This window comes from Amblyomma americanum, chromosome 1 (assembly GCF_052857255.1).
Source record: "Amblyomma americanum isolate KBUSLIRL-KWMA chromosome 1, ASM5285725v1, whole genome shotgun sequence".
NCBI lineage: Eukaryota > Metazoa > Arthropoda > Arachnida > Ixodida > Ixodidae > Amblyomma > Amblyomma americanum.
Window position 1 is genome coordinate 560002904 of NC_135497.1, and position 27779 is coordinate 560030682.

The 27779-nt window shown below is 46.1% G+C and overlaps 1 protein-coding gene and 1 long non-coding RNA gene across 10 annotated transcripts in view; one reads left to right on the top strand and one right to left on the bottom strand.

Annotated features, from left to right (window-relative positions):
* Positions 1-27779, top strand: part of LOC144116373 (protein tolkin-like) — a 1150388-nt gene that overhangs the window by 761079 nt on the left and 361530 nt on the right. The window lies entirely within an intron of this gene.
* The window catches only part of LOC144116374 (uncharacterized), a 158011-nt gene that overhangs the window by 121875 nt on the left and 8357 nt on the right, over positions 1-27779 (bottom strand). For 2 of the 7 annotated variants that reach the window (XR_013311854.1, XR_013311855.1), the window contains exons 2-3: positions 6581-6689; positions 3639-3780 (exon numbers count right to left, since the gene is read on the bottom strand). The exons of 3 other annotated variants lie outside the window; for them this stretch is intronic. This is a non-coding gene — a long non-coding RNA (uncharacterized LOC144116374). The remainder of the gene's footprint in view (positions 1-3638; positions 3781-6580; positions 6690-27779) is intronic. 2 more of the 7 variants (XR_013311857.1, XR_013311858.1) reach the window with 1 other exon arrangement.

Consider the following 27779-nt stretch of genomic DNA (forward strand, 5'->3'; position numbering starts at 1 on the left):
GGTGGGCAGTTGGAAACCCAGCTGCCATTAACTTTGAAACCTGCTGCGAGAATGAGTCCTCAACGCGGTGATGGCAAGACTTACGTAAAGCGGACTTGACGCATGCGACTGCCAAGCCATCCTTTACCAACCTCGAGTGGTCAGACTGATAGCTAAGCAGAGGCTTCCCTGACCTGGGGCTGTAGCCCCAACATACGTGATCGTCCCCAAAGCACAGGTCTAAATCAAGAAACTGCAAATGGTTATCTTTAGGAAATTCAGACGTAAAAGACAGGCCCTGACCGCCCTCCTTGAACATTCCTAGAACATCTTGTGCCAACCTATCAGAGTCATCCTTGCCTAAGAAAATCAAGTAGTCATCAACGTAGCGAAACGCTACTACGCCGATGGCTTCCAAACCAGGCTGTACAGCAGTGTCAACTTTGGAAAGAAAAATGTCGCTGAGCAAAGGTGCGACCTGTGACCCTATGCAAACGCCTGACCTCTGGACGTACATGCTGTCTTGCCAACAGACAAACGTGGAGTTGAGGTAAAAAGACAACAGCTCCATGAAGCTAGCCACCGATACTCCGCACGCATCATGTGGAGTTCATGTGGAAGACTGTTCGCCTCACGCTGCCTGCTCAGAAGAGGCGCACAGTTGCTCAGGGCAAACTGTTAATCCTGGGAGACGAGGAAATAGATGCACGGCACAAGCGCATCTTGGAGCGTGGGCCGAAGTTCTGTCTGCAACCTGACGTAAGTCCAGTTGATCTTTTGGCGATGTCTCGAAACATTGTTCGTCACGTTCCGGAAGATGAGAAGAGTCGGTTTTTGACTGAAGCCACGGACGTAATAGCGGCACGGAAACGTGAGCAGAGGCCACAGTATAGACTGAAACCCGTGTGTGACTACCTGGTTGACAACCAATTGCGTCTGCTGGTGTCTGACAAGGAAGGCTTTTTTGTCGTTGTGCCCAACGGCATCTTTTCTGAAAAGGCCTCGGCTGCGATTGCCAAGAGTTTTAAGAAGGTTAAAGCAAAGCCATCATCTTACAGGAAGAAGGCTATTGCATGGCTTGATGATCACAATCTGAGGTCATTGAGTTCAAGGGTGAAGGCGGCCTCAGAAGCCCATTTGGACGTTTTCTTCACGGCGAAGACGCACAAGGTGGACATTCCGTTCAGGACTATTGTCTCAGAACGTCGCACCTGGCAGTACGAGATTTCCGGGTTCCTGCAGAGGCACCTGAAGACGCTGAAAGTTCAGGATCCGTTTTTGATTCCAAGTTCTTCTACTGTGATCCAGTTTCTTATGGACAAGAACCGGGGCACGTGCTCAGCAATGAGCATCGATGTGGAGGACCTTTACTATTCATTGCCACAGAACAGACTTCTAAGGTGTGTGCAAGATTGCATCACGGTGGATAATGATGAACAGGATTTCATTCATGCGTGCGGAGTATCGGTGGCTAGCTTCATGGAGCTGTTGTCTTTTTACCTCAACTCCACGTTTGTCTGTTGGCAAGACAGCATGTACGTCCAGAGGTCAGGCGTTTGCATAGGGTCACAGGTTGCACCTTTGCTCAGCGACATTTTTCTTTCCAAAGTTGACACTGCTGTACAGCCTGGTTTGGAAGCCATCGGCGTAGTAGCGTTTCGCTACGTTGATGACTACTTGATTTTCTTAGGCAAGGATGACTCTGATAAGTTGGCACAAGATGTTCTAGGAATATTCAAGGAGGGCGGTCAGGGCCTGTCTTTTACGTCTGAATTTCCTAAAGATAACCATTTGCAGTTTCTTGATTTAGACCTGTGTTTTGGGGACGATCACGTATGTTGGTGCTACAGCCCCAGGTCAGGGAATCCTCTGCTTAGCTATCAGTCTGACCACTCGAGATTGGTAAAGGATGGCTTGGCAGTCGCATGCATCAAGTCCGCTTTACGTAAGTCTTGCCATCACCGCGTTGAGGACTCATTCTCGAAGCAGGTTTCAAAGTTAATGGCAGCTGGGTTTCCAACTGCCCACCTTGCCCGCTTGTCTGAACGTGTTTAGACTCGCTTGAGAAAGAGCAACACGGGGCCGGAAGATGCTGACGTGGAGGTGCGGCGAAAAAAGGTGGCCGCCTTTCCCTACCTCCATGGTGTTTCACACCGACCCAAGAAACTTGCGGCGAAGTATGACGTTGGCGTTGTCTTCACAGCTAAAAACAAGATAGGAGGCTTGTGCGCCAGCGTAAAAAGGAGGCTTGATAAAACATCAAGTGATCGTTCCCGATGCACAGTGTCACATAAGACACGGCTCACCCCTTGCAGAAAGAATGTGGTGTATCGCGTTCCGCTGCCTTGTGGTCGATGCTACTACGGGCAGACGGGCAGATGTCTAAATGTGCGCCTGACGGAGCATTCTAACTCTCTGGGTGGGAAGGCGAACTCTAATCTGGCGTTGCACGTGCAATCTCGAGAATGCAAATCGGACGATGATCTGTCTCTTTGCACGCCTGACTTCAGCGACACTACTGTAGTTTATAGAAATGAAAAACAAATCTGTCACGAGATAGTTGAAGCCTTCTACATTGCTAAGGCTAAGGACACGTGTGTGGCTAAGCCGTCGGTAAACCTTCACGCTAAGGAATTTGCCTTTTTAGATAACATGTAAGACCCTGACATTGAAAAAAATTTTTGTGTGCCCTTTCACTGATACGGCTTATGTGCGCGCGCATCTCAGTGCGAGTCTTCGTTGTTTTCTTCCTTTCAATAAAACTTCAGTTGTTAGTCCAGCCTCGTCCTGTTTGCTTCTTCCTTTGTGTCGCGTCTTCTGGCTGGTTTAAAATGAATACTTATGCTGTTTTACTCTATTAATTGGTTTACGTGCAATGGAGTAAGGGTATATCATATTTTTCTTTCTAGTAACAGACATAATTACGGATTTGTCAAAGTTAAGAACCATTTCCCACTTAGCGCACCAATTTTCCATTGCATGCAGATTAGCGTTCAGTTCTTCTTGATCAGTTGGGGTCTTAATTGTTTGTATACCACGCAATTATCGCCGAACAGTCTGATTGGAACTGTGATAGATTTTGGGGGATCATTAATGAAAACCAGGAATAAAAGGAGGCCCAAGGCACTTCCGTGTGGAACACCGAAAACCACCGGGGAAGAAGGTATACAAACTGTTCGATGTATACAAACTGTTCACGAGAGGAGAGGTAGGAAGAAAACCAGCTTGTTATTTTGGAGTTCCTGAATGTAGCACTACTCTTTAGCAGCAACTGTTGATGGTATACCCTATCGAACGCTTTTGAAAAGTGCAAGAATAATATGCAAGTTTAACCTTGGCAGTTTATTCCTTCGGAAAGACTGTGAACGGTTTCTATGAACTCGGTAATTGTAGAAAGACCTTTTCAGGACTCATGTTGAGAAGGATGAAGTATGTTATTATTTTCAAGATATGCCATAGGGTGTTTAAATACGATATGTTCAAGCAACATAGAACATCTACAAAGAAGAGAAATTGGTCGGACATTGTTGACAACCGTTGTAGAACCACTCTTATGGATCGGAATAACTTTGGCATATTTCCAAGAGGACGGGAAAGAACCTGCGCCAATAGATATTTGAAAAAATTTTGTGGAGTATTTGGCTACCCCCTATGCATACCTGAACAGGAATTCGTTGCAGATTCCATCAGGGCCTGGGCTTTTCTTTACAGACAACTGAAGCAGCAAGTTAAGCACACCTTGCTCTGTGATTTCCAAATCTTGAGCTGGAGGGCAGCCAGGCGCGTCTGCTACTTTTGGTTCTGAAGTAAAGACGGATGAAAAAACGGGTTAAGGTTTTCAACTCTTTCTGTGTTATTTTTATATGCATTATTTTTAGGCTTCGTAGGAATAACGTCGCGCCAAAATTTATTAGGTGCATCAATTAATTTTATTTTCAGTGTTACAATATAAAACTTGTCCTTAACCACCTTCACAAGGCGCTTGAGTTCCTTACTCATTTGACTAACGACGCTGCTCCCACCAGGAACAGACTTAATCCCGTTTGCCCTCCGTTTTCGTTTTAATGTCCATTACATGTGTATGATTTCTCTTGTTATTCAGGGATTCTACTTCCTTGTACATTTTAAACGCTTGGAAATAAAGTGCTTAATACAATGTTCCGCCATGTTTGAAAAGTAAGCCCATAGTTTGTCAACTGCAGCACCACTATCAGCAAGATGCATAAAATCATGAAATGAACCCTCGAGGCGTTCCAACACACCAACATCGTTAGCGGCTGCTAAGTTTAAAAACGCCTTACGTTTCCTATGCGAATGTTCTGGCACCATATCTAAAGGCATTATTACCATTTTGTGATCAGATATACCTTCGTAGGGTTCACAGGTACTAAAATATGGCAGCAGTTCTGCGGATACGAAGGCTAGGTCAAGAAGTGATGATGTTTCGCATACTGTGGTGTAATCGTCTGCGACTTGAGTTAGGTTATAGCGGAATGTAAGCTCAATTAGTTCTTCTCAGCTAGGCATATCCGTTGCACTAAAGGAGAGTTGATTCCAGTCAACTCCGGGCAAATTAAGATCACCTAAAAGTAATTGGGTCATCCTGTTTTAAATTCGTGTCCATGATATTTCTTATGCTAACAAGCATGCCGACAGGGGAGTTTGGAGCTGTGTATACACAACCTACAATCACCGAGTGGTTATTTAACTTAATTTTTGTCTATACTGATTCAGTGTTACTTGGACCATCTAGCACAGAAAATACTATATCGCTTTTGATCATGTTTGCCACTCCACCCCCCCTTTCTATCCGATTTCTTGTCACTCTAATTTCGCGGCGTGATCTCTTCTTCAGATACATCCTATACGTCCTATACATCCGATACAGCGAACTCACGCAAGAGACTGCGCATTCCAAATTTTCTGGACCGTGCTCAGAAGATATCACAGTCTTCGTTGTTGATGTCTCCTTTCTGTATTAGAGTTGCTCATGTGGTCTGCGCGTGCCTTTTACCGTGTAAATTAATCTTCGTTGCCTTGAGTGGGTGACGCCCTCTATGTCGGCAGAACTGCGCAGTATCAAAGCAGCTCTTCTGCATATCCTGCAGCAGACGATGGGCTTATTCTCTGGCTCCAATGCAGCTTTACAAAATATTTCTCTCATGCACGCAAGCCTCGAGTCACATTGAATACTTGGCAGCATTGCTAGGAGAGCGAAAGATCTGATGGAGCCAAAATTGGAGGAAAATATCCTTTACAGTATTTGACACATCGCTCCACCGCGGTTTACCGTCTCATGATCGTAGTTTGTTTTCTCCTTCGTCGGCACGTACAATCAAGACAGCCGCGTCGATTTCCTAGTCGCACGCGAACTCTTCGCAATCGAATCCTTCTCAATGCCACATTTTTGACCGGCTAAACAGAGTTTTCACCTCAGACCGTCTGTAATATTTAAAAATAGCCTTCAGTTAGGAGAGCGCATTTTTCTGCATAGCATTATCACTGGTGTAGGGCATCAGAATGCAGCTAAGACGTGCTAAGTAGCAGGCAGGCTAACAATGTTGAATACGTAACTTTTTAGCTATTTCTGTGAGGCGCCGCATGTGTTCAGACGTTGGAAGCCCACTGTAAACAATATCCATATCAGTTCTTAGTTCGATCAAAAACCAGCAAAAACGAAGACCCAGCACAAGAAGACCCACACACACACGGTCGTCGGATTTGCAACTGATTTATTTCTTGCTCATCCACGTACTTATAGCCATTATCTTACGCAAGCGCACATGCAAAGCGCCACTCTGTGATAATGACAGACGGATGGCTTATGCAGGACCGCTCATTCTTTTTGATTAAAAATGCGCCAAGCAGTTCTCGCTCGTGCCTGGATTTTCCCCTGCCAATAATACTCGGGAATTGAAACAGTTCTTAGATAGTCGAAAACGCCATTCTCGTCGCCGCTGCAGCGCAAGCATTTTCGAGGCCGCACAAGTCCGAAATAAAAACCACGTGACCAGAAAGTGCACTAGCCACGCATACAAGCGGGCGGGACACGTCGGCGTGCCTGTCACGTGCTCTCTGCCCGCTCCCAGTCTGTCGCTGAGAAAGGAGCACGTGACAGCCGCATCGTTCGTTCGCACTCGCTCGTGGTCGGGTTCCTCGACGCGCGCCCCGCCCCCTCTTTGATGGGGTCAACGCCGCCTTTCCAGGCAGCCATTGCGGCGCCCAGGCTGCTCTGGCCTAAACACCTCGGTGTTGTGCGTCCCAGTGCACGAACTACTCGCGAAATGACTGAAAGATGTTCCAATTCCGAGAGAAGCCAAAATACTCCTCTGGCTGGTAAAGATCAAGGGCGCCAAGTGGCAACTAACGGACTGGTCTTGTCTGCATTCGTCAAGTTGCCCGTTAATTTGCGTGCTTTTGCCCGCGGCATTCATCCTTCATCCATTCTTGTTCCCTTGCGTATATGTGCGCACACAACTGGTAAAGTTTCTGGATGGCATAAATGGTTTCTCTTCGTTGTATACGGGCCACGGCGTGCGTGAGGATGTGCACGCTGTGCTATCCGTGTCACCAACGCTTTGTACACATTTGTTGTGCTTACGGTGAAAAGAGCACGTTCACGATGCAGTGGTATGTGGAGAGGCTTGAAGCTTGCTTTTTCTCTTCCTCGCGATGCAGTGCGATTCCAGGAAACTTCGACTGGCTTTGACCTATCGAGAACATGCAGAACGATGAGTGGCGATGAATTGGTGGTTATTTGGCCCCTGAACAGCATAAATTTTGGGAGGGCAGTGGCCGGGCTAGGTAGAATGGAAAAATTAGTTTGCAAGCGCAGAGAAGTTTTTGCACAACGTGAGGCGAAGAACGAATTAACCCGCGGCGGTGGCTCAGTGGTTAGCGCGCTCGGCTACTCATCCGGAGTTCCCGGGTTCGAACCCGACCGCGGCGGCTGCGTTTTTATGGAGGAAAAACGCTAAGGCGCCCGTGTGCTGTGCGATGTCAGTGCACGTTAAAGATCCCCAGGTGGTCGAAATTATTCCGGAGCCCTCCACTACAGCACCCCTTTCTTCTTTTCTTCTTTCACTCCCTCCTTAATCCCTTCCCTCACGGTGCGATGCAGGTGTCCAACGATATATGAGACAGATACTGCGCCATTTCCTTTCCCCAGAAACCAATTATTATTATCATTATTAATATCATTATTAAGGCTTGTGAAAAAAACAACTAATCTATAAAATGTTCGTTGCCGTAACTGTTTTGAGTGCATATGGTGTAACAGACTGCCACTTCGAATATCTAAAACGACTGATTAGTCCACCACCCGTAGGCTTTAGGCTACACATTTTTCAAACTTTTTGCTCAATAAGCACGTCACTCCTCAGCCAACCCTAGAAGAGATATAGTTATACGGTTTATAGAAGTTAAACGTCCTAAAACGACTCAGGCTTTGAGGGACGCCGTATTTACGGGCTTCAGAAATTTCGACCACCTGGGATTCTTTTACGTGCTCTGACAACGCACAGTACACGGGCTTCTAGAATTTCGCCTCCATCCAAATTCGACCACCGCGGCCGGGATGAAACTAGCGTTTTTCGGGTCATTTGCCGAACGCCATAACCACTGAGCGACCACGGTGGCTGATATAGTTATAGTTGTATACTGAGCCGTATCTGTTGGAAAAACCTGAATTGCAGCGAAAGTGTGAGAGGCTTATTTAGTAATCCTGCTCCTCCTTTCAACCCTAGCAACCTACCTCTACTCAAATCGAGAGCAGAGCTTAAGACAACAGTCGTACTATCTTAGCACTGTTATGATCGGCTATCTTCGTAGCCACGTTGAGAGACTGCGCAGGTGTTTCTTCGGGGACCGAAACGTTCCATATCGCAGCAAAACACTTCGCATATCAAACCGTTGAATCTGGTGAATGCAATGGGTATAGTCCTCCATCACATCACATCACTTTATTTTCCTCAATGACGCCAAATGGGGTGTTACATAAGGGTGGGAATTACGTGGCACAGGCGTTGACAGCAGTCATAAATGATGATGGGCAAGTTATGGCAGCGACCTTCTGCAGTGTTCAGGCAGTGTTGCTTCTGCTGGAACGGACTCAGCCACAACTGTCTTCCAGAGAAATTCAAGGCAGAAAGCGGGGCTAGTTGGTGCTTAGATTGAGAGGACATAGTAGCGCTAAAAACAGGGAAAACAGGATAGAAAGTGACAACACAGGCGCTAGCCAGAGAAAGTCAGGCATTGACAGCTGCCTTCGAAGATCGTGGCGACAAAGGACTTCAGCAAAACTGATAGCGGTGGCAAGTTTATTTATTTACTTTCAATACCAGGCCTCAAGCGCCGAGACATTACAGACGGAAGTGAGGGAACGACAGCAACAACAGAAAATTCAAAAGCAGCAAGAATAAGTAGGTAAAATGTAAGATAATACAGCATTCCAAAAACCGAAAAAATAAAGCGCGTGAAAAAGCATAGAAAGAACAGCAAAAACTAACGCCTAAAACTGAAACGATAACAGCACTGTCAAAAATACGCCGAAATGATGAAGCAAAAATAATTAACTAGTGGTGTAACACATCAGCCTCATCATAGTCCTGTATGCCACCCTGGCCGCGGGAAGGTGGTTCCAATCTTTCCATGTGCTTGGAATAGACGAAAATAAATAAGGGTTTGTATGACAAAAAATGGATCCAGTTTTGTATTGATGGTCGACATGAAAAGAGCGACAGGTAGGTGTAGTGATAAGACGCGCGTGCAGTAAGTGGTGATAAATTTTATGAAAGAGGCATAGGCGTAAAACTTTTTGACGCTGTGCGAGACAAGGTAAGGAAAGGTCAGATTTCATAGCTGTAACACTCGTGGTCCGGTTAAAACTAGAAAGGGCAAAACAGACTGCGTTATTTTGAACTAATTTCTAGTGCAGCGCAAAGTGTGACATGGCGAGGTTCCCAAATGAGGGCGGCATATTCAAATTTTGGGAAGTACAAGTGTTTTTTATAGTAATTTAAAGGGACAGGAGCTTTGCTAAAATTTCGACGTAAGAAGCGTAACATACGGTTAGCATTACTGATAATTAGTTCGATGTGCGGTTTCCATGCAAATGATGGAGATATAAGTACACTCAAGTACCGGTATTATATTACAGGTTCAATCGCAATATTATCGAAGGTGTACATAGAGGGAGTATTATTTCGTCTGGAAAATTTAAAGCGCATTTGCGACTGTTTAGTTGCATTTGCCATTTGTTGCACCTACGAGTGATGCTATATATATCAGACTGAAGACAGTGTTTGTCGCCTTCGGTGTTAATTTCACGACATAGAACACAGTCATCCGCGTATAAGTGTATGCTAAAAGAAACACAGTTACGCAGATCATTGATGTATATTAGAAACAGAAGTGGGCCTAGTACCGAATTTTGCAGAACACGTGATGTTACATGAGTTATGGGGGAATCGTAGTTATTAAGCGTTAAATTTTGTGTACGGTTAGTAAGAAAACATGCCATCCAGGCTAAAATATTATGGTCTAGGATAAGAGCAGAAAGTTTAAGCATAAGTAGTTTGTGATTCACCTTATCAAACGCCTTAGTGAAATCTAGAAACATGCAATTGGCCTGTGAATTTTTGTCGAGAAAAGCATGCAGGGAATGTGTAAAGAGAAGGAACAGTTGCAAAAGAAAAAGTTGCCCGGAAACTATGGTGGGCGAAAGTAAAGAGTTTGATTCAAGGAACCTGAAACTATTAGAATAAAAAATATATTCTATCAATTTGCAAGAAATGCTTGTTAATGAGTTGGGTCTATAGTTCAAAGGGGAAAATTTGTAACCTGATTTATGTAATGGAACCACCTTCCCAATTTTCCAGTCTGGGGGTAACGCTTCATTCTGCAGTGACTATTGTAAAATGTTTGCTAAATAAGGGGATGAACATGTCTTGGTTTGCTTCAGGAACTTTGAGTTAATGTTGTCAACGCCACACGATGATGAAATTTTCAATGAATCAATTATTTTTTCAATACCACCAGGATCGATTAAAACCGGAGGCATAAAGTCATCAAAGTTATTCCGCGGCCCAGTGCATTTTGTATCCATACTTGGCGAAGCTAAGTGAAAATACGTTCTTCAACACTACGAGGCACTCAGCCAGGTAGTGTGGTTCACCAAATTCGTCGTGAAGTAAAATCTAATTATTTTTCTTAGGGTTCACAATATTCCAGAATTTATTTGGGTTACTGGATAGCATCTTAGGCAAGGTGGTATTGAAAAAGCAAATTTTATTGGCATGTGCTGCTTTCAAGTAATCGGCTTCAGCTGCGAAATATGCGTTCCAGTGGTCACTTCAGTTACTTGCCTTTGCCGAGCGAATAAGGAGTTTCTTTTTACTCAGAAGACGTTTAAGTGTTTGGCTAAAGCGCGGGGTGTTAGTATTAAATGATACATTTCAAACAGGCACTTGTGGCTCGGTAGGTTTCTGTACTTTACTTTTAAATAATTCCCATTTCTCTTGTATGCTTCGTGGTTCGAAGCCTTCTAGATGCGTGTCTAAATAATTGCCTAGTTTTTCGTTTATAATATTGAAGTCGCTTTTAGCGTAGTCGCGAATGACTTCCTTGAGCGGAACAGATCGTGGGAACAAAATTTTCGGTTCGAAGTGCAACAAGGAATTACTGCTAAAACGAAGAAATAAAATGGGAGATACAAGTTCCGGATGAGTCATTCAAATTGAATCTAGCGGGTTAGCCGAATGTACTTTTTGTCTAGTCGGCGAAGTGACAAGCTGTGTTAACTGAAAACATGCACACATAAAAAATTGCTGACAATAAGATGGTACGGGGTCACATTTGCCGCATGATTGCAAGGACTGGCAAAGAACAGAAAATTTTGTTAAGCAAAGCTTCAAGACACTCAGATATTATGTAGAAACAAAGATAAGACTGCCCGTGAATTGCTAGAAGCCCGCCGGAGTAAAACAAGCGGGAGTTCCTGTTTTAGCACCCCATCGCTTGTACTTCTTAAGAATGAAAGTATGTTTTTAGATAAGTTTAGAAAGAATTCATTAACTTTTCCACCCCCCATTGTAGTATCCTTGCCCTCGCACATGACATTTGTCTGGTGTATGCTGTATTGTTTTCTGTCTCTCCTTCCACCACGCCTTCCTTTTGGCGATAAACAAGCAGGTCCTGAATTTAACAAACCAGTTGCAGGTAACGCCTGCCTCGTGTCTTTCCTTTCCTGTGTGTTGTGTTTTTTGTGCGCTTCATCTACTCAAGCTATGCACCAACTTGCCCCAGAACGTGTTCTACTGCAATGTGATGATGCTGGTTTTTCAATGGGAAAAGGGCCACACTACGTAATGTTAGGGAAATTAAAGTAACCTGCTTGAATAGGCAGAAACGAAGGGAAACGACGAGCAATGTTACTTACGACATAATGCAAACAGTCAGTAAATGCAGACGAAGAATTCGGAGGGCGGTAGCAAGCACCCATCACGATTCATGCATGACGCAGCTAACGCAGACCCATACCATTTATAATTCGGAAGCATCTGTTATCAGGAAAGAGTGATGCCTTCTGATATGGCAATCAGCGTTCCGCTACCGTGCCGCTCCATTGTCGCAACGGTAGATATCGTATGTTTTGCAACATGGAAAATTTCAGAGCTATCAAATTTTGCGCTCAACCAGGTCTCCGTCAAGACGATCAGGTCTGCGGAACCTGTGAGAGCATTAAGTTGATCCCGCTTGTTCATACTGTTTCTGATGTTAGTAAACCGTACCTGGACGTGGTTCGCGCTACCAGTTAACGTTGATTGTTAGGCTGATGACTTTTTAAAGGGCACGCCAGACGACGTGGCCTGGGTTTTATGCGATAGAGTGTTTGTGGCCGATCCACTGCTTTTGCTAGCATATTTTTGCCGGAGCGGTCGTCCGCACGGGCTGGCATTTTTTTTCTTTAATTTCTGCACGGTGTCACTTCATCTGTCATAGACGTAAATCTTTTTATTCACATTCAATTTATCATAGCGGAGGTGAAAAGTAGTGAATCAAATAATGATCTGACGAACTGGATCAACTTCATTCGCGTATGCCTAGTTGCGGATGAGAAGTCTTCGACGACAAATATATCCTGTTCTCTTAGCTCGGACGTTTGCAGAAGCACACTCTCTTTGGCTTTAAATTGAGAAAACTTAGTTTCGAGGCCTGCATTTGTTTTCTTGATAGTGTCCACCCAGCCGATGAGCACGCTCTATTTTGTTAGGAGGCATCTCTAAACTCGTGTGCTGTGCAAGTAGGCTATGAACTTTTTCCCAAAACAGCTCTTCCCTGGATTCAGGGCTGTCCTCAACGCCGTGGAACACAAGATGGTTACCACGAGCCTTCCAGATCGAGACGGGAACGCAGGTTATCGTTCTCCTGGACAACCCTACTAATTATTTCTTCCGATGATGCTCAACGCTACCTAAATCACCAGTCCTGGCCTCCATCTTTGAGAGGTGTGCATTTATGTCATCAATTTTCGACTCAAGTGATTGCTGAGAAGCCTTAATGTCATTGACAACGCCTAGCAATTCAACCGGTCCTTGTGTTCGAATTTTGAGGCGCTCAAGAATTTCGTCAAGCCGATCACAATCTGCTCGAACATTATTTTTTTGCTTGGGGCCAGGATACTCTCGATGTCACCAGAGCGTGGGAGTAATTCGGCAGTTACGTCGATACTGTCTTCATAAATATCGCAGAGAACACATGGGCGCGGGAGCAGCACCGGCAACTAGTACGTTTTGCAAAGAGTGAGACAGCATTACAGACATGAACAAAGTAGAAACGTCAGGGAACGGCAGTCATGTCAGCGGGAACGTCGCTCCCGCGCCCACTGGTGGTGGTGGTTACAGCTTTATTGCCACAAAATGTAAGGGATTAGTTGGGGCTGGGGCGAGTCCAGGGTGGCCTCCAGTCGGGGACGACCTCTTGAGCTCGCGTGATGAGGGCCACAGCTGCGTTGTTTTTCTTGAACTGGCGAACAGCTTATCTTATTCCTCCGCCGAATGAGCTGGCAAGAGTGTCGTCGGAGGGGATTTGGTAGCGCATTCTCATAATATATGGTCTTGGGTGGCGTGCGTCCCGTCACCGCATTGCGGGCATGCAGGGTCATATTCACAGTTTGTGATTAAACATAATCGGTAGGGGCTAAGAATGGCCTTTGTTTGTAGGCGTCTGAATGTTGTGGCTTGCGCCCTGTCCAGGTCGGGGTAAGGGCGGGATACGTGCATCTTAGCTCGCGATAAATGTTTGTAATCTCCGCGTACGAGCGAGGCGCCTGTTCCCGAGAGGTCTCCCGTCCCCCGGTTGGTTAAACGTAGGGCTAGATGGCCGAGCCCCCCGTTTCCGGAGTTACCCGCGTGAGCCGGAACCCATACATGATTGATGTTGTGATCGTGAGTTCGGTTGTGCGGAATTCGCATTGCGAGCGCGCTTAAAAAGTTTTTTGGCGAAGTTATGAATGGCGCTCTTAGAGTCACTTAAAATAGTTTTGGTGCGGTAGCTACTTCCTCTGCCTCGCATATAGAACTAGGGCGAAAGGTTGTGGCGTTAACGGGTGCTGACTTTGGAGTGGCCATACATGCCACGCATGTTCCGCCTTTGATGGGCTGAGCTGCATCCACGCACACTGATTCGTTCTCGTACTCTTTCTCATGGGCCTGCGTCCTTGCTTTCCTTCGGGCGTCGTGTCTGCCTGGCAGCATGTTCTTGGCTACTGGTTTAAAAACGTCCGCTAGTAATGTAGACTGATAAATGATGTTGCACATACCTCCTGAACATGTTGGATATGGAAGAAGTTAGGACGGCGCTAAAACGACAAAGACAAAGAGGCACGAACACAACAGGACGGGCGCCAACTTGCAACTGAAGTTTATTGCACCAAACCCCTACATTTTATGCATCAACTGAGCCGTATCACAAACAAGCTTATCACACAACAAAACGCAATTTCTTCAATAGTCAGAACATCGGAAGTAGGCGCTACTTTTACAGACCAGAGACGCCTTCTGCACTATCCACTTGATAACAGCATTATTCTTACTTTATAAGTCCCCAGATTAAATGAGTCCGCAACCCACATGAAAGCAATTGATCATCCAAATGATACACACACGCTTGGGCAAGGCAACCAGCGCCAAACTCAACAATCGTGATTTAACACAAAGAGTGATAATGAAAGAATGACCAACAACAAACGCGGAAAATTTGGTGGACATGAAAACTTAAACCTTCGGGGGAACCTCCTAGCGTCAATGTACTATAATTATCGTCAAAAATTTAAAACCTTTGAGAAAACCTCCCAGCGTCAAAGTGCTACAATATTGGTTTCTACACAATCGTCTTTTCGGCCGGTAAAACACATCGATGAAAAACAATGTATGCAGAAAACTTGCAAAGGTTGAAACCCAAAGACAGCCTTCGAGAAACGCCACCTCAGCGTCACTAATTGAAATGGACGGCCTACTAACGCATGCGCTTCCCGCTTTCTTAATAAAAAATGCCTCCACTACTTCTCGCTCAAATCTGTCTTTACCGCTCTTCAAAAAAATTGTTTTGCTCAGATCCGGACTACACCCCTTGCACGTCTTGCAGTGATCTGCAAGGAAACTTCCATGATGTTGGCGCACATTCCGCGAGTGTTCACTGGCACGTTCATTAAAACATCGACCGGTTCACCCTATGTAAACTAAACCGCAGCTTAAAGGAATCTGATATACAACTTGTGATCTGCATTTCGTGAACAGTTTTTGATGTTTAATAGGGCAAACCGGTCGTTTCTTTTCCGGTTTTGACATTGTGCAAATCTTTGACAACTTTGATGGGGCCGAGAACACAACCTGCAACTGATGTTTGCTTGCGACTTTTTTTATACCATGGGACACCTTATGCATGTACGGAATCACAGGGACCAATGTTTTTGCTTCCGGAAGTTTCTCATCACAAGGCCGCTTGAATTTCTGGATTAACATTTCAGAAACAGCCAAAATCAAATGGGGCGGGTAACCCGCTTCGTGCAACCTCTGAATTTGGGCGCCAAAGCTCATAGACATCGTGTGATGGCACGACTTTCTTAAGGCACTCTGAAGGGAATTAGCGATTATTGCTCTTTTTACGAGTTTAGAATGAGCACTATCAAACGGTAACAGCCCTTTCTTAGATCTGGGATTGTACGCCCAGCATAGGTGATCCTCCATAAAAACCAATCTAACGTCTAAAAACTGCAGTTCGCGATTCACTGGTAACTCCCACGTGAACTTGAGGCCCTGGCTGTTACTGGTGAAGACTGATAACACACTTCCTGCCGCCGAAGCTACATCGGACTCATGACCATTCTTCATGATAAACAAAAAATCGTCCACGTATCTAAAAATGGATACTACACGTGGATCTCTAAGTTGAATTTTGATTTGATTCCTAACAGCTGACAAGAAAATATCACAGAGTACCGGTGCCACTGAAGACCCTATGCATACACCTTTTTTCTGGACAAAGAAGCTACCTTCAAATGAAATGGCTGTCGAGCCTAAGTAGAATTCTAACAAGGCTACAAAACTATCACTGCTAATGCCAGCTGCATTTTGAAACTGAACTTCACCTGTTGTGATGATCTTTTCTCTGACCGCGCTTAGAAGTCCATGATGAGGAACAGAGTAATATAAATCTTCAATATCGATGGAGAAACCCATGTACTCGAGGGAGGGCAAAACGTCCAGTTGCTGCACGACATACGAGGAACTACGAACCACGAAAGGATCATCTTCCACCAAAGAAATGAGGTGCTTCAAAAGGTAACTACTGACAACGCACTGCCATGTCCCTTTTTCCGACACGATGGATCTTAGTGGCATTCCAGGCTTGTGGGTTTTGACCGTGAAGAATATTTCAAGGAAGCCCCTCTCTTCACCTTTTGCTCGCTTCTTGATGGCATCCAGGTGCAAGTCATCCAAGATTTTTAGTACTTGTCGTTTTCTGGTTCGTGCGTTGAACTTGACCGATTTGAAGTTTTTGTTGATGGCTGCAATCGCCTTTTCTCGAAACAAACCCACGGGTAGGACAGCAAAACCACCATCCTTATCTGCTTGGAGCGCCAGGAGACCTTTTTCTTTGAGGGCATTGGCCACCTTTTCAAGAGGCGGGATTTTCGGGGGGTTAGCCCCGACGCACCTCATCAGGCAGGCGACACCGTCATCTATAATCCTCTCTTTTCCACGCTCCGTCGCATGGCCGGCCACCCTTCTAACCATGGCAAGCATCTCCTGCCGCTTTGCATGCACCGGGAAGCAGAACTTTGGGCCTTTCTCCAACACTTCTTTCACTTTTTCTGGAAGAACCGCATCTCCAAGGACGACAAGCTTGCTGGGGCGAACACAAGAAGGTTCCTTAGGTCGGTAAAGCAGGCTCGTCACCGCACGTTGCCAGAGAAACTCTGTAGTCCTTGCTGACAGCCTTTTCACTTCTTCTAACAGCCTGCGCTCTTTCGTCGGGTCTCTTCCAAGCAATACAAGGACACGTGCCCAATCATGGAACATGCGGACCTGCCTCCAGTACTCAGACTTGAGTATCTTGCAAATGCGCCTGATGTGGCCCCAAGATGGCTGCACAACACCGATGAGAGCTTGAACCTCAAATGGAACGATCTTTCGCTTCAAGCAGAAGGAAAGCACCCGAGACTGGCAAGTAGATACGGCAATCAGGTTGGTACAAGTAATGACGGGGTCGGTACAGAAACTTGAATATAGGAAAGGGCCCAGTGCAGAAGAAATATGCTCAAGAAGTACTTTGATTTGGGCTAGTTGGTTCATATCTTGAAAGAAGTTAGGACGGCGCTAAAACGACAAAGACAAAGAGGCACGAACACAACAGGACGGGCGCCAACTTGCAACTGAAGAAAGAAAGGGAAATAAAAGAAGCCTTTGAGATATTGGAGGCCGGTGAAGACGAGTGTGTAAGCACACCCTCGGTGTTGTGATAAAGTGAGGAGGTGCATCTAATCAAAAAACGAAGGAGCGTGCGACACAGCCGTTGGCAATGAATTGATTGTTTCATCATGTTCGTGGAATGTATTAATGTACCCTCGTACCAGAATAAATTTTAGTTGTTAGTGCGCACTTGTCCTGTGTCCTTCGTTCCGGTGTCGTTTTGTTAGTGTGTAGCGCGTTATTCAAACCAAAAAACTATGAGAGACGCCTTAGTGAAGGGCTCCGGAAATTTCGACCACCTGGGGTTCTTTAACGTGCACTGACATCTTACAGCACACGGGCCTCTAGAATTTCGCCTTTATCGAAATTCGACCGCCGCGGTCGAACATGATGGAATCACAACGAAGTATGCACGCTCGATGGCGTAAAAGTAAGAATAACCGGCGCTTAAAAATTCGACCAACCCGACTTGAGAATGATATTGAGGCATACACATGGGATCTTAGCCGAGAGCAGTGGCATCATACTTGCGACCGCCTTAATGGGCAACTGGTGAATAAGAACACATGGTTTCTACTCAAGCATTTCTACTCAAGCATTCTACTCGATCTTACGAAAACTAAGACAGAATCTAAGACAGACAAACCTAGAGAAGACAGAAAAAGCCAAGGCAGAGGATCGCGCAATTTTTCCAGGGCAGCGACGAAGAGCTCATGGCCACATTAAAAAAATCAGTACGTAAGCAGCTCCCAGGATTCCAACGAAAACTAGGACCGAATCTAAGACAGAGAAACCTAGAGAAAACAGAAAGAACTAATACAGAGGATCGCTCAATCTTTGCAGGGCAGCGACGAAGAGCTCATGACCAGAATAAAAAAAAAATTAGTACGTAAGCACCTCTCAGGATATACCCACGCCAGATGGGCATTCAGGGTCAGATAATGCTCACATGGATAGGGTCTTTACTGTAGTGGAGGTCAGAGCTGCTCTTAAACAAATTAACGCCAGCTCAGCAGCCGGGGACGAACGTATCACCAATAAAATGTTGCGCAACTTAGAGGAAAAATCAGTACAGGCCCTTACGGAGCTCTTCAGATACATATACTGGACAGAAGGCAGCATCCCCGACGAACGGAAGCATGCTAAACTCACCTTCTTTCCTAAACCGGGAAAAAGACTCGAGATTGAGAACCTACACCCAATTTCGCTAATGTCATGTCCAGGAAAGGTAATGGAGCACGTTGTCAGGCTCCAAATGCACGCCGACGCAGGAGACACTTTTCCCCCGTGCATTATTGGATTTCGAGCAGGTCTCTCGACTCAGGACATCACGTGGCAGATACAGCAAGACGTTCTAGATCCAAATCGCATAAAAGCCACGCGTATCATCCTGGGACTCGATGTAAGGCCTTTGACAATGTGTCACAGGCTTCCATCCTTTCTCACCTGTCACTGATGAACGTAGGCAAACGAACATACGACTACATTGCCACCTTTCTGAAGAAGCGCATGGCTACGCTGCATTTCGGGGTCAAAAGTAGCGACAAAATTACACTAAGCACCAGAGGAACCGCGCAAGGCGCTGTACTTTCACCTTTTCTCTTCAACCTTACTGTGAGTGGCCTCCCGCGTCTGTTAGATGGTATCCCACATATACATCATTCTATACATGCCGACGACATCACCATATGGACAAACTACAGATTTGACGGATATTGCACAACCATTAGAACGAGCTATCGACAGGGTACACTCTTTCGTGCAGGGGAACGGCCTTGCGTGTTCACCGGCTAAATCGGCACTCTTAGTTATGATGAACAAACAAGCCGCACAGGCAGCACCCGACTCTCGGGAAGACATCGAGTTGCACATTGACAAGCATCAAATACCCCAAAGTAGCCACGATCAGTGTCCTGGGCATGTTGATTCAGAATAATACTCACAACACGGAAGAGATCCGCCGGCTACGCGTCACGGCGCCCCGTGCCCACTGAAGCTTAGCCAGATGTGGTGATCTTATATCCCGCGCTGATGATGCTCTCACCGATGTGGCTCCTGTGCTGATGGAGGCGCTCCAAGGGAAGCCAGTGACGCTCGTGTGATGATAAGGCAGGGACACATTTTCGGATCCAGCCAAAACCACCGGGAGGGGGGGGGGGGCGGTACCTGTCCATGTCATGGCACAGATAAGGAGCCAGCAGACTGGCGATAACTTGAACAAAGTAGAAACAGGGAACGTCAGCCACGTCAGCGCGAACACCGCTCCCGCGCCCGCTGAAGCTTAGCCAGATGTGGTGGCTTCTTATATCCTGTGCTTATGATGCTCTCGGCGATGTGGCTGCTGTGGTAGCGCTGATGGAGGCGCTCCAAGGGAAGCCAGTGACGCTCGGGTGATGATAAGGCAGGGAAACATTTTCGGATCCAGCCAAAACCACCGGGCAGTAGTTCATGTCCATGTCATGGCACAGATAAAGACCCAGCATACAGGCCATAACTTGAACAAAGTAGAAACAGGGAACACGCGAATCAGAGAAAGGAGGAAAGTGCGTTTCACGAAGGTGGAGTCATGCCGTATTCGAAATGGCTGCACAGCAGGATGCATTTGCAGGACACTACATGAAGGCTCTTCAGCATGGCAGTTTCTCGACCTTCATTTAACCTGCCATTGATTCGATAGTGTTAAATCTATCGGGTATCTACATGATTTGGCTATTGTCGCATGCCACTGCATAACATTTCAGTGGATACCAGCACACTGTGGTATTCTGGCCAATGAAAAGGCAGACGAAGCGGCCCGTAAAAGCCACCAACATAGGAGATAACATTTGGACCTTATTCACAAAATGTGATGCGTCCCAAATGGCTAAATGGTTCGCTTCCGAAGAAACGTATCGGCTCTGGAGCTCGCCGACGCATAGGTACCAATTTCTGTACTTAGTCGATCCACACCCCAGATCAAGACTCCCACCCAAAATACCTCGCCATCTAGAAACACTTTATCACCGCCTTCGCCTAAACGCTGCTTATACCAACTGCTTGCGATACCGTTTCGGTCAACTGAGCAATCCGCTTTGTGACAACTGCGGCTCGATCTAAACTCGAACATACCCTGCTTGAGTGCCCTGTGGATGCTGACGAGCGTGCGTACTATGAACATTGCATGGAGAAGCTCTCCCAAATGACTAACTATGGATAGTGTTTTAGGTTCCTTAGCCTGCGTCTGGCAACAGAAACATGCACTGACCTTTTTATTTGCATATTTCAAGGCTATTGGACGTATTGAAAAGCCATAATTTCACCTTACATGTTATCATCATGCACTCTTCACGCAGTTAGCTTTGCTAGCCCATTTCTTGGGCTATGCACTTAATTCCATATATAACATAATTACTCGCCGATGCACCTTAGTGCGCATTTAATGGCTGTATTTTGTGTTCTCCCTTTTAATTTCTTTTATTTTACCTTTTCCGCACCGCCCTTCTTCCGCCTTATCTCCCAAATTTGCTTCCTCACGCAGAGTAGCATGCCAACCATTTTTAAACACCTGCTAAGTTCGGTTTTCATTAAATCACTTCTCTCTTCCTGAATTCGCAGATTACAGTTCACCGGTTAGCGTTGAAGCATTTCACGATATGCGCCTTCTGCACGGTGTGGAAAGTATCATGCGGCGTCCATGTCGCACATTGCCTAAGGTGGTTTTTAATCTCCGTATCAAAGTTACGCTGTGCTGCAGCCGCGAGCGACGAGGCAGAGGCAGAGGGACGACCAACGAGACTGTTTATGAGCACGCCAGTGCTGAGTAAAAAAGAGCACAGCACTCGGCGCTTATATAGCGATCAGCGACCTGCTATAAATGAAACGTCACATGCGCTTCGCATGACACCAGACTCCTCCCCACAATGCTTATGGCCTGTACCATTCAAGAGGTTTTCTTGCACGAGCACTACGTCGAAGAGTCTGCCCTTAGAGGCGATGGCGGTGCGGAACCTCGATATCGACTGGCATCCCGCTGACCCAAGGGAGCCGAGTCTTCGGGTAGATCCGGCAGGGCTACAGCAGAGATTGGAGACTCCAGAGCAGGACGAGGAGGCCTCGTAGCAGACGCCTCCGGCACAAAGTCTGAAAGTAAACTTGGTACCAAACAGGGAGGTTCCACTGGACCCTTGTTCGTCACTTTCAAAATAACGCGGACGTAAATTTTCTATATGCACGAACTTGGGTTTCCCGAGTCCCACACGCACGATGTATGTAACGGTATTGCACCTTTTTCCGACAACACCAAACAACCACTTGGCTTCACCCGGATGAAGTCGTGGGACCAATACATTATCGCCTTTTTCGAATGCCCTCCACGACCCTCTTTCATCGGCTTGGCCCTTTACTTAGGAAAAACCTATCCGTCTCTCGAAATCTGGCTGTAGCAGAGACAGGAGAGCGCGGGGCTTCCACGAGAGAAGCAGTTCAGGTGCCGTTTGCCTCATTGTTGTGGCCGGAGTGTTCCGGTACCTGAAAGACGAAGACGTTGTTCGATCTCCTGTCGCCTCAGCTCTGTTTATTTACCTAATTTTCTCTAATTTTCCTAGTTATATTTGAATATTCGAGGACGGCAGCATATTCAAGGCGGTACTGTCCCTGTGGGAAGAGTACGGCTGCTCCGGTGCCGACAAGCCTAAAGGGACCACGGCAATCAATGGAGGTTGGCTCGGAAGAGGCGGCCATGGCTTCCCAGGCTCTGGAGCGACTAGTACATGGACGCGGCCACCCGTCCAGTGAGACCTCATCGCTTAGTCAACGATCGCGGACGGTGACGAGTCAGTGGCCGATATGGTTGGCGTGGACAACGATGGCTTCAAGTTGGTGAGTCATCGCAAGCAACGAACGGTAGGGATCCCGGTAGTGGTTGAGCCCACAGAAAAATGGGTTGATTTAAGATAGAAGAAACCCGTCTTACTTTTCGCGGCCACTCAATCACTGCTGCGATCAGCTCCGATTCGAAGTCGGTTGGCCATGCACGGGGCTCTTCAGCTGGATGTCTCGACGGAAGAGCAGGTTGACAAGCTCCTGCAGAGCTCTCAGATTTTTGGCCTCAAAGTTAACGTGCGGTTGCCCCATTCCTACATAAAGAACACCTGTGTTATTAAGAGTGTACCAAAGGGGTATTCAGAACGCGACCTACTTGATTATTTGAAGCCACAAGGTGTTCTGCACGTGAAACGACTTGTGCGCCGTGTGGAGACTCCAGGAAAACAATGGTCTGCGAAACCTACCAACTCTATCGTCCATAATTAAATGGTTTTAGGCGCAAAAAAGGACAAGACACATAGGGTAGGAGACAGGACGAAGCGCCAACTTCCAACTGATTTTATTGCATGCGTGAAACGTACTTAAATAGCTTGTCGTCACATGTGCAGATGGGTCACCTAAAGCTCAAGTACGACTTGATAAGGCGCGCTCCAGGAATTTCTTTTCACAGTTTTACAATACTATCGATGTGTCGCTTACGCACAGGTCGCCTTTCTTTTTGATAAAAAACGCTTCTATCAACTCCCTAGCATTAGTATTCCAGCTTTTGCCCAGAATGCGCACATCAGTGAAGCAAGGCTCACAATTGCGGGACGGGCACTTACTAAGGTGCTTAGTTAGATGTGTGCCTTCCTTCTTCTGCTCTACGTTTCTCTCATGTCCCTCGTTCGCTCATTCAGGCACCTGCCAGTCTGGCCGATGTAGGAGTGCCCGCAAGACAGGGGGATTTCGTAGACCACCCCTTCAGCACATTTTACGAACGGTCTCCTGTGCTTTGTTCCGCAGCCTCGTTCCTTGCTGTTCTCTTTATCAGTACGGGAGCAAAGGCCACCTAGCTTTCTCGGTGCCGAAAAGGCGAGCCGTACACAATGGCGGCTGGCAACTTTTTTCAAATTATGGGCCACACGATGCACGTATGGCACCACCACTGGTCTTACCTCTTCTCGAGGGACCTCTGGTCTAGCTCTACCAGTACCATTCTTTGTCTTGTTTAGGAGACACTCAACCACCGCAGTCACGAGCGAACGGGGGAACCCGGCTGCAAAAAGCCTAGCCAATTGGTTATAAAAACTGTCCCGCATTTTGTGAGGGCATGACTTTTTGAGAGCGGATTAAAGGCAAAGCGAAGCAATCCCGCGTTTAACAAGTTTGGAATGGCAGGAGTCAAAAGATAGCAGCTGCTTCTTTGCACGCGGAAAGTAAGACCAACAGATCCGATCACCACAGAACTCAATTTTAAAGTCTAAAAACTGTAATGAATCATGAGCAGGTAGTTCGTGTGTTAACTCCAGACCTTTTCCATGGTCTCTAAAGGCAGATAAAACACAGTCCACCGTTTTCTTAAGGTTGTAAAGACCTTCTTTAGTTAAAACAATCATAAAATCATCAACATACCTAAATACTTTAAAAACCTTGTCAATGGGTAAAACTTGCTGCAGAGCTTGGTCAATATGAGATAGAAAGATGTGACATAGCACCGGTGCCACACAGGACCCAATGCATATGCCTGATTTCTGCAGAAAAAACTGCTGGTCAAAGGTGATAAAAGTAGATTCCAGGTAAAACTGTAATAAGGTTAAAAAGTCATCTATGGAAATACCGGCTGAGTTCTGAAAAGAAATCGGGTCATTTCCCTCAATACATTCCCTAACAGCGGAAAACAAGGGGCCATGAGGGACTGAATAGAACAAATCTACAACATCCACTGAAAAAGCACTCCCAACATCAGGGTTGGTTTCAAAAAATTCACAAATATCATTTGACCGTTTTGTCAAAAAAGGATCATTTACATGCAGCTTGGACAGGTGCTTAGTCAAATACATGCTAAGATTTTTCTGCCACGTGCCTTTTTCGGATACGATAGTTCTAAATGGCATGCTTTGCTTGTGAGTTTTGACAGAAAAGAAAACTTTGAGCGCGCTCTTTTTGCTATCTCTAATCTGGTTAGTAAGGGTGCTCAACCCCAGACCATCACACAAGGCCATTGCGGCCGATTTCACTTTTGTAGATTTTTTAGATATTGGAACGAAATTCTTTCTAACCGCTTGAGTTGCTCTCGCTGAGTAGTCATCGTCCGAGATAACTACAAATCCGCCCTCCTTATCAGCTGGTAGTAGACGCAGTTGATTTCTTCTGCAGTACGACACAATGGCTTCCGTCGACATTCCCTTGTTTCTTGTGGTGTCCGGATAACCCGACTTTAGAAGGGATTCAACGCCTTCCAGCAGGAATTTTTCTCGCACCTCTGCTGTGGCTTTTCTTGCAATTTGTCGGTTGAAGGCTAATAGATTTTGAGACGGCACTTTTGGCTCCACTGCGTACTTCGGTCCTTTTTCCAAAACAGATTTCATCTTCTCTGGCAGATGTACATCACCCATTATCACCAATCCTTCTCCACCTTTCATCTTCTTGTCCTTTCTTACTTCCCTCAGCAAACAGTTGAGCATGCACGTCCACTGTTGCTCAGTCATCCTTGAGGCCAACTTGGTGATGGAGCGAAAAGCGGTCTCAGCTACACATGCAGGACTTTGTGCGAAGCAGGCAGCACGCAGAAGGTCATAAAAAAGGCGATTCTGGCGCCAAAACTCCGACCTGAGGATCTTGCTAATTCGCTTTACGTGACCCCATGAAGGAAGCACAGGGCGAAAAAGCGCACTTACTTCAACGGGGACCAAGCCGTTATTGATGCAAAAGGCGACTGTCCTTGCACGACAGGTGTTGGCGACGACACATGTGATACAATCATCAATGAAACGTGGAGATGACACACAAAAGGAAGGGCCCACTGTACTAGAAATATGCGCTTCTATCAACTCCCTAGCATTAGTATTCCAGCTTTTGCCCAGAATGCGCACATCAGTGAAGCAAGGCTTTTTTATCAAAAAGAAAGGCGACCTGTGCGTAAGCGACACATCGATAGTATTGTACAACTGTGAAAAGAAATTCCTGGAGCGCGCCTTATCAAGTCGTACTTGAGCTTTAGGTGACCCATCTGCACATGTGACGACAAGCTATTTAAGTACGTTTCACGCATGCAATAAAATCAGTTGGAAATTGGCGCTTCGTCCTGTCTCCTACCCTATGTGTCTTGTCCTTTTTTGCGCCTAAAACTATTTAATTATCAACCAAAACCAACTAGCCCAGCAGCAAGTGCTCTTAGACCATATTTCTAGTACAGTGGGCCCTTCCTTTTGTGTGTCATCTCCACGTTTCATTGATGATTGTATCATATGTGTCGTCGCCAACACCTGTCATGCAAGGACAGTCGCCTTTTGCATCAAGAACGGCTTGGTCTCCGTTGAAGTAAGTGCGCTTTTTCGCCCTGTGCTTCCTTCATGGGGTCACGTAAAGCGAATTAGCAAGATCCTCAGGTCGGAGTTTTGGCGCCAGAATCGCCTTTTTTATGACCTTCTGCGTGCTGCCTGCTTCGCACAAAGTCCTGCATGTGTAGCTGAGACCGCTTTTCGATCCATCACCAAGTTGGCCTCAAGGATGACTGAGCAACAGTGGACGTGCATGCTCAACTGATTGCTGAGGGAAGTAAGAAAGGACAAGAAGATGAAAGGTGGAGAAGGATTGGTGATAATGGGTGATGTACATCTGCCAGAGAAGATGAAATCTGTTTTGGAAAAAGGACCGAAGTACGCAGTGGAGCCAAAAGTGCCGTCTCAAAATCTATTAGCCATCAACCGACAAATTGCAAGAAAAGCCACAGCAGAGGTGCGAGAAAAATTCCTGCTGGAAGGCGTTGAATCCCTTCTAAAGTCGGGTTATCCGGACACCACAAGAAACAAGGGAATGTCGACGGAAGCCATTGTGTCGTACTGCAGAAGAAATCAACTGCGTCTACTACAAGCTGATAAGGAGGGCGGATCTGTAGTAATCTCGGACGATGACTACTCAGCGAGAGCAACTCAAGCGGTTAGAAAGAATTTCGTTCCAATATCTAAAAAATCTACAAAAGTGAAATCGGCCGCAATGGCCTTGTGTGATGGTCTGGGGTTGAGCACCCTTACTAACCAGATTAGAGATAGCAAAAAGAGCGCGCTCAAAGTTTTCTTTTCTGTCAAAACTCACAAGCAAAGCATGCCATTTAGAACTATCGTATCCGAAAAAGGCACGTGGCAGAAAAATCTTAGCATGTATTTGACTAAGCACCTGTCCAAGCTGCATGTAAATGATCCTTTTTTGACAAAACGGTCAAATGATATTTGTGAATTTTTTGAAACCAACCCTGATGTTGGGAGTGCTTTTTCAGTGGATGTTGTAGATTTGTTCTATTCAGTCCCTCATGGCCCCTTGTTTTCCGCTGTTAGGGAATGTATTGAGGGAAATGACCCGATTTCTTTTCAGAACTCAGCCGGTATTTCCATAGATGACTTTTTAACCTTATTACAGTTTTACCTGGTATCTACTTTTATCACCTTTGACCAGCAGTTTTTTCTGCAGAAATCAGGCATATGCATTGGGTCCTGTGTGGCACCGGTGCTATGTCACATCTTTCTATCTCATATTGACCAAGCTCTGCAGCAAGTTTTACCCATTGACAAGGTTTTTAAAGTATTTAGGTATGTTGATGATTTTATGATTGTTTTAACTAAAGAAGGTCTTTACAACCTTAAGAAAACGGTGGACTGTGTTTTATCTGCCTTTAGAGACCATGGAAAAGGTCTGGAGTTAACACACGAACTACCTGCTCATGATTCATTACAGTTTTTAGACTTGAAAATTGAGTTGTGGTGATCGGGTCTGTTGGTCTTACTTTCCGCGTGCAAAGAAGCAGCTGCTACCTTTTGACTCCTGCCATTCCAAACTTGTTAAACGCGGGATTGCTTCGCTTTGCCTTGAATCCGCTCTCAAAAAGTCATGCCCTCACAAAATGCGGGACAGTTTTTATAACCAATTGGCTAGGCTTTTTGCAGCCGGGTTCCCCCGTTCGCTCGTGACTGCGGTGGTTGAGTGTCTCCTAAACAAGACAAAGAATGGTACTGGTAGAGCTAGACCAGAGGTCCCTTGAGAAGAGGTAAGACCAGTGGTGGTGCCATACGTGCATCGTGTGGCCCATAATTTGAAAAACGTTGCCAGCCGCCATGGTGTACGGCTCGCCTTTTCGGCACCGAGAAAGCTAGGTGGCCTTTGCTCCCGTACTGATAAAGAGAACAGCAAGGAACGAGGCTGCGGAACAAAGCACAGGAGACCGTTCGTAAAATGTGCTGAAGGGGTGGTCTACGAAATCCCCCTGTCTTGCGGCCACTCCTACATAGACCAGACTGGCAGGTGCCTGAATGAGCGAACGAGGGAACATGAGAGAAACGTAGAGCAGAAAAAGGAAGGCACACATCTAACTAAGCACCTTAGTAAGTGCCCGTCCCGCAATTGTGAGCCTTGCTTCACTGATGTGCGCATTCTGGGCAAAAGCTGGAATACTAATGCTAGGGAGTTGATAGAAGCGTTTTTTATCAAAAAGAAAGGCGACCTGTGCGTAAGCGACACATCGATAGTATTGTAAAACTGTGAAAAGAAATTCCTGGAGCGCGCCTTATCAAGTCGTACTTGAGCTTTAGGTGACCCATCTGCACATGTGACGACAAGCTATTTAAGTACGTTTCACGCATGCAATAAAATCAGTTGGAAGTTGCCGCTTCGTCCTGTCTCCTACCCTATGTGTCTTGTCCTTTTTTGCGCCTAAAACTATTTAATTATGAACCAAAACCAACTAGCCCAGCAGCAAGTGCTCTTCAACTCTATCGTGTTGACATTCGCTCCCAACTCAGAGCGCCTCGAAAAAATTGATCTGGGATTCACAAA